The following is a 7264-nucleotide window of genomic DNA, read 5'->3' as shown; positions in this document are numbered from 1 at the left end:
CCCCAGTACTCTTTCCTGCCGTGGCAGGGGGTCGGACTCGATGATCTGCTCAGGTCCCTTCCAACCCTACCAACTATGAAACTATAATCACCCTTTTCAGGGCACCCTCTTTCAGGGTTTTCTCATTCAGAGCTGTCTGCTGTTTAGATACCTGAATTGTGTCATCACTGTAATATCTCAGCATTGGGCCCACAGGCTGTATGGTTATATAAGGACATCACTAGCCAGGCTCAGAATTATACCCTTGACTAAGGCCATGTGTAGATGAAATGAGGGGCATGTGTGCATGACATTTTAAAGCAGGCTACATGCTTTTGCACCGCTTCAATGGTGTCGGTGTTTGCACGCGTCGGTGGCATATTGTACATTAATTACAGCCACTGTAGCAAATTTGGTGCTGTAATGCACCTTAAATGACTTGGGGCACAGCAAACTAAAACTCCTCTGAGGAGTTTTAGTTCACTGCCTCTACAGCCATGGAGTGAAGCGCTGGGCTCCACGCAGCTCACTGTCTCTGCAAGAAGCCCTGCAGGCAGCCTGGAAGCAGCTCGGGAAGGCAGGCTCTGCCCAAGAAAAGCAGGTAGTCTGATCTCCCCCCTCTCCCCCGAGCCTGCTTTGCTGCCTGAGCTGCATTGGGGCCTGGTGCTTCCTTCCGCGGCTGTGGTGTCCCCTGGGACCGCCCGAGCTGGGTGCCTGCAGGTGGGTACTGCCAGGGGCGGGCCACTGCTGCCCCAGAGGGAAACACCAGCCCCACCCCACAGCCCATGGACCGCTCCACCTGCCAGCAGCTTGCTCTTCCCTCCCCACTGCCGGAAAGGCAGGTAAGGCAGGTAAGTGTGGTGTGTGGATGACACAGAGGTTTAAAGGGTCCTAAATTGAAGTGGTGTTTTTAAACACCCACCGCTTCAATTTAGGGCCCCTGTTTCACCTACACATGCCCCAAGAGGCTAGCTTCAGGCCTGACATAGTGGGTTGCCATGACTTTGGGCCTACTTGCCAATTGTTCAATTTTACCTCAATGCTGGAGGAAGATCAGTTAGTCAAGTGAGGTAAAAGGCACATGCTCATTCTGGGTTAATGTTTCTAAGGATATGTGGAAATGCTTTTGAGAGCTGATTTCTGAGTCAAGTAGGGAGTCTTCAAGAATGAGCTCACGTCTGAGGTAAGCGAGAGAATGCCATCTCCCAGATGACTGCAGCTGGAAAGAGGAGGCCGGTGGAGAATGGTCCTGCTATATGTTTGTGAGCGGGTATTATTCCTAAGTCAATAAGAGTGAAAGACTTTGACTCAGAATCTCTCCCATGTCTTACTCCTCTTCCATGCCTTGATGGGAGTTAATTTAAAAAAGAACACACAGGCAACTCTGGGATATGGTTGCTGTGGTGAAGTAATCTTTTAACTCGCTTAATAACTGTGTAACCAGAGGTCTGCTCACTTCACAATAGATACAATTGTTCTCGGCTTTTGTGGACACATCCCATTCATACCATTGCCATCATAATTGATAACCATTAGAAAATATAAAGAAAAGATCAACAAAAATAGCTTCTTCACCTGTCAGTACTCTTCCCCACTTCAAGTCAAGCACAATTAGATAAGTTTCTCCAGACTGGTTATTCACTCAGTAACTTATAACAAAGTCTCTAATTATTTCTTGTTACCTTGGCTGGGGTTCACCAACCCCCAGCTTCGGGCAACGCCTCTATATCCTCCGTCCTTGAGAGATGTTACTTTCCATTGCTCTTGTGCCTCCACATGAAAATTAGCACTGTAGTCAAATTACTACAGCTCCAGGCTCCCCTTCCGGGGAACTTCCTGTTCATTCGTCTCCCCTTTTATCTTTGCGATTTCCTGTTCTCAATTATCAATGTTGCTGTTTTGCAGATACCGTAAATGCTCCCAACACCGGCTGATGACGTCAGCATTTCCTATCACCTCGCTGCAGGCATGATAAGTTTCTTTCTTCACTGTTCTTAAGTAATGAGGACCAACAGCTCCCTGTTACAGTGGTTTTGCAAAGCAGTGGGGAGATTACACTAACTGAGCATCAAGACCCCTTCCAGCCCTGCTACTGAGATGTTGGATGCCCATCTCTGCCTTTGTTTCTCCATCTGTTAAATGGGAGGGTGTGAAGGGAGAAGTGCTGGGCACAGAGGAGGTCCCAGAGATCACAACCACCACATACTTACCTCAGATGAGAGAAAGAGCAGAGCTGTAGCCAGGAGCACCCTGCTGCATTTTCATAGAGTGCTCCATCTGGATTGGCAGCGAGGGAGCCCAGAGCAGTACGTATGGCCCTGGAGAGGGGCAGCCAAGGAGAGAGTGCAGTGTCTGAGGAGGGAAGAAGCCACCGGATTCTCCTGTTTGCACCAGCCTGCAGCAAGCTGTGGTGAAGGAGCGCATGACAACAGACATGAGTGGTCAGAGGACTACCAAAGGACATGAGGGTCACCCACAGAATGCTGGGATGGCTTGCCTGAAGAAGGATTGAAGTCCCAGGCTGAAGTAGGCACCCGAGGAGATGGGTGATGTGTGGCATGGGAGCCTGAGCCTTCCATGGGCGGGGCAGTAGAGCCATCCAGATGTGAATTCATCTCTTTAGTTGATTTTCCATTACGGACAGCTAAATGAATTGAAAGAGGGGAATCAACTCCTAATGAATGCTTGGACTTGAGTTGATTTCCATTTGGGACTGCTAATGAATTGTTAAAGGGGGATAAATCCTGACTGAAGGGACCTCAGATGATGCACCTTTTGAGATGGTAAAGGAATAAAGGGAATTTATTTAAGCTGATTTGCTTCTGAAGGCTGTTGGTCAATTAATAGAAGGGGATGAACCCTGAATGAATGGCAGATCAAACAGGACTGAGCTGCTGGTGGACTTCTACTGAACTGATTACAAGGATCCTGGCAGCACTGGAAAGACTGCCATACTTGTGACAAGGAGTCATGGCCCAAAAGAAGAAATTGGATAACATTTAGGATGTGGTAAGGGTGAAGTGTAAGGTGAAGTGGAGCCCCATGAAGAAACTCCTGCAACCTAGAAATTACTCCAATAGGCCCAAACCTAATCAGCCAAGATAACCAACTCCCAACTTTAAAGAAGATCAAAGATGTGGCAGGCAATAAAGATAACACTGAGGAGTGGCTGTGGTAGCATTGACCCACATCCTGATGTAGTCCTCTGGTAAGATGTCAGGTCACAGATGGCCTAAGCCATACGGCACCTACCCCCGACAATTTGGTGCTTTGGCTGGGAACTTAGACCCAGTCCCAGCCCGGGAAGAAGTCAAGGACCTGCAACCAGGGGCAATAGCAGGGGTGGATGCCTTTTGACAGACCCTGATTCTAATGGGACAAATTTTACAGCAGCAGCAACAACAGACTGCTTGACAGATTGTGTTGGATGAGAATGTAGTACAACAGCAAGACTGGGTCCAATGGAACATGACAGGGTTTAAGGTTCCAAAAATGACCTGGGAAGATAGGTGGTAGTCTTGGCAGGGTTGGATAAAGCAAAAATGGGTTAGTAAGCTGGGAGTTCTCCTTGTTGGTTAGGCTCAGGAGGCCTACTGGTTGATGCTGAGAATAGATGCCCAAGACTATAAGGTTAAAAATAAAATCCTGTAACAGTTGGATATCACCCCTGAATAGTACCACCAACTGTTTAGGATGAAGAAGAGAAGGGAGGACAATCCCCAAGAGAAGACTGCAAAGCCTGGAGGACGTCTTGGATAAATGGTTGAAACCTGCAATTACGTCCAAGGAAGAGATACATGATAGCATCCTCATGGAGCAATTCCTTTCTGACCTAAAGGAAAATATTCAAAAGTGGCTTCAATGTCATTGCCCAAAGACCTTGGCTGAGGTCCTGTGCCTTGCTGAGGACTTCGATAGTGCCCAGGGAGACCCACCAAGGGAGCAGATTGTTAAAGTGGGGCAACCTGCCACTTCCAGGATGCCCAAGAGGGTGGAACAGGAGAATAAAGAACCAAGGAGATCTTCACCACAAGGAATAGTATGCTTCCACTGCAGGAGAATGGGGCTGATAGCCAGGGACTGTTTTGCTGGCCCCCAACCATATCCACCCTCTACTAAATCTTGGGCAGAACCAAAGGGGAGCAGACCCACCCCACAGGAGGGCCCCCAGATTGAAATGATGGACTGCATCTTGGGGAAGGCCACAATTGATGCTACCCAGAAAAAACCCACAGTCATGGTCAGTGTAGCTGGGAGACTGGTACAAGCTATTTTGGACATGGGGTGTGTACAACCCTAGTAAGGGTGGACCTGGTACCCCACAAACAGTCTACAGTTCTATAAAGATGATTTACATGCATGGGCAATCCTCGATTTACTCCAGGCAAAGCGTTCAGGTGACAGCACACAGTCTCACCTGAGAAATGCCAGTAGGGATGGTGCTGGACCTGACATACCCAGTGGTGTTGGGTAGAGATTTGCACAAGATTTACGACATTCTGGATATAATCAGGTCCAAAGGCAGGACTCAAATGGGTCTGATTGGAGAAGATGAGACGTAACAAGTCAATGACTATGAAGAATATACCTTTGATACAGAGGGTCTCACAAGTAGTACCCAATTCCAGGAGGCTCAAAGAGAGGAACTGGCCTTTCAATCTATATTTGAAACTGAGCTAGCAGGAGAGAGAGCAGGAGGTAATTCACCTTGATCTGTGTGACAGCTTACCCCGGTTTAGGTCAGGAAGGGACTTTTATATAGAATTAAACAGGGCATGCGAGAAGGGGATAGTGCAGATGATGGTGTCTCAGTCTTTTGAGCCTGGCCTATGCAAACCCCCTGGGAGGACATCCAGTGAAGGAAAAGACAGAGGCTCTTTTCTCTGCTGGTTTTTATGGCCTTATCTTTATGAGGAAGTCAAACCATTTTGCGTAGCCTGCCCCAAGTGTCAAAGGGTGAGCCAAAAGAAACACCCCAAAGTGCCTTTGTGAGTGATGCTGGTCATCACCAAGCCATTTTTGCACATCACATTAGATGTTGTGGGCCCTCTGCCCAAAAGTGCAAGTGGACACCAGTTCTTGCTTGTCATTACTGACTATGCCATGCGGCATCCTGACACTGTCCCTGAGAGTAGCGGAAGAGTTGATTAACTGGATTTCCACAATGGGGATTCCCTGGGAAAGTGAAAGACCAAGGGTCTAATGTTATGTCCCATGTCCCCAAATTACATGCTGAGCTCTTAAGATCAAGCATTTGAGGATCTTGGTTTACCATCCTCAGACTAACTGGCTAGCTGAAGATGTCAATGGGACTCAAGAAACTGAGTCGGAGAACAGAACTGGAGGAGAGAGCCAGTGGGTAGGGTCATGGACTTGGAATCAGGACCTGGGGTTCTGCCACTAACCCACTCTTTCTGCTTGTGCAGGTAATTCCCACCTATCACCACCCCACACATCTGCTTTCTCTTGGTCTAAAAGCTGTCTGATAGAGGGGTTGCCTCTCAATACAGGTATATACATTACACAGCTACTTCAGTCAGGATGATGATAAAATCTAGTAGAAGGTTGTTGCTGGAGATGGAGTGCAGCAATGAAAAGCATCCCTGTTGAGCAGGAACTCTCTACAGTGCTACTGATATACAGGTGCTATTCTCTTCTCTCCAAACACTCTACCCATTCAGTGAATCAATTCAGCACAGAGCAGTACCTTGCTTGTGGTTCCAGACCATTCTGAGTGAATGCCTGCCATTCCAGGAGGACTCGTTCAGCAGGGAAGGAACTAGATTTTCAGATATCCATTCCCCAAAGGACATACCATCCCCACTGTGATCCCATCTGACATCTATTATGGCATTTTGGGGCCTGGCAATGGAAATCCCTGCATTTTCAACATCTTTTGGGTGTTTGGCAGAATTCCCACCATGTTGACTAATCTATTGTCTCTCAGCCCCACTGGTTTGGCTGAAATAAACTCTACTATCTGTGTTCCTCAGAGCTGAGGCAATCCAGCTAATTAGCAGGGTGCCTGTTTGTGTAATACAGAAGACATTAACCACATGAGTGATAAGCCCAGCTGCTCTTGTAGGCTGCAGGTCTCTGCTTTGTCTCACCAGAAGAACAAGTTAGGCAAGTTAGCAATTGTTCCACACCCCTCTGTAGCAACAGCCTCCTCTAACACTCTCAGCCATGGTGGTTCAAAGTGAAACCTGCCTCTGGCCATCTGCTGCTGAGTAATTTCCCACACCAGCCCATGGGTAGGCAAGCTCCTGCTTCTGCTGGAATAAGGGTGGAAGTGAGGCCACACTCTCCTGGCTGTGCCTCAGCAGCAGTGGATGCTAAGCCAGCTAGGGCTGAGGGCAATGGGGTTAGGATTACAAGGCTGACATTGTGTTTAGTCTTCCTTTGTTGTCTCTGGCTCATCAGCTGTCAGGGGCAAATTCTAGGGCCTCTGCTCATGGGGATAAGTGACCTCAGCCCCGCTGGCAGGAACAGCATGTAGCACTTACCTTGCAGAAGTCTGGAAATAGAGAAATTCACTCCAGCTTGCTTTGAACTCTGGCAGCTGCATAGGCTTTGGGCACTCCTGCCATGGCTTGTATGGACAACATGCCCCACCTTTGTCATATATACATGGAACCACATGCTGAGACATGTTCTGTTGCTCTGATCTCTCTGCTCGTGGGGATTCCCTCTCCTTTGAACTATGGTGGGATAATGACATTTCATTTCATTATGGGTCTTAACTTAATGGCAAATATGAGACTGCATTTCCACATGTCTCCCAGAAGAGGATGCTCCATCCTCCAGAGACATAACCAGGAAGGAGGAAGGAAACTGGTAAACAGCAATTATAAATATCATGTTGTAGATGATGGGTATCTTACTAGTTAAGTCTGAAGCCACACCTCTCCCAGAATACAGGGAGCTTTCTGTCTGAGGCTTTGTTTCAGCCTTGTATGGAAACTGAGGAGCTGTTGGCATCTTGATCCTTGTTTCCAAGATCCAGGGTTTGGTCTGGACACATTACTAACATAAAGAGAAAGGGACCTACATACATCATACTGCAGCATAGGGTCACCATATTTTCAGTATCAAAAAAGAGGACACTTGTGGGGAGCAGGGGGCGGAGGGGCAGAAGAGGGGGAAGGAGTATATGATTGTGAGGGTGGAGGGCAGGGATATTTTTTTTTTTTTTTCCTGTTTTTTTTGCACCGGTCCTGGAAGCACTGTAATACCAGGTCAATGCATGGAGTGGATGGAGCACGCTCCGGTTCCACCACCCAAT

This window comes from Crocodylus porosus, unplaced genomic scaffold (assembly GCF_001723895.1).
Source record: "Crocodylus porosus isolate Cpor-Errol unplaced genomic scaffold, CroPor_comp1, whole genome shotgun sequence".
Taxonomy (NCBI): Eukaryota; Metazoa; Chordata; order Crocodylia; family Crocodylidae; genus Crocodylus; species Crocodylus porosus.
This window is presented reverse-complemented; position numbering follows the sequence as displayed.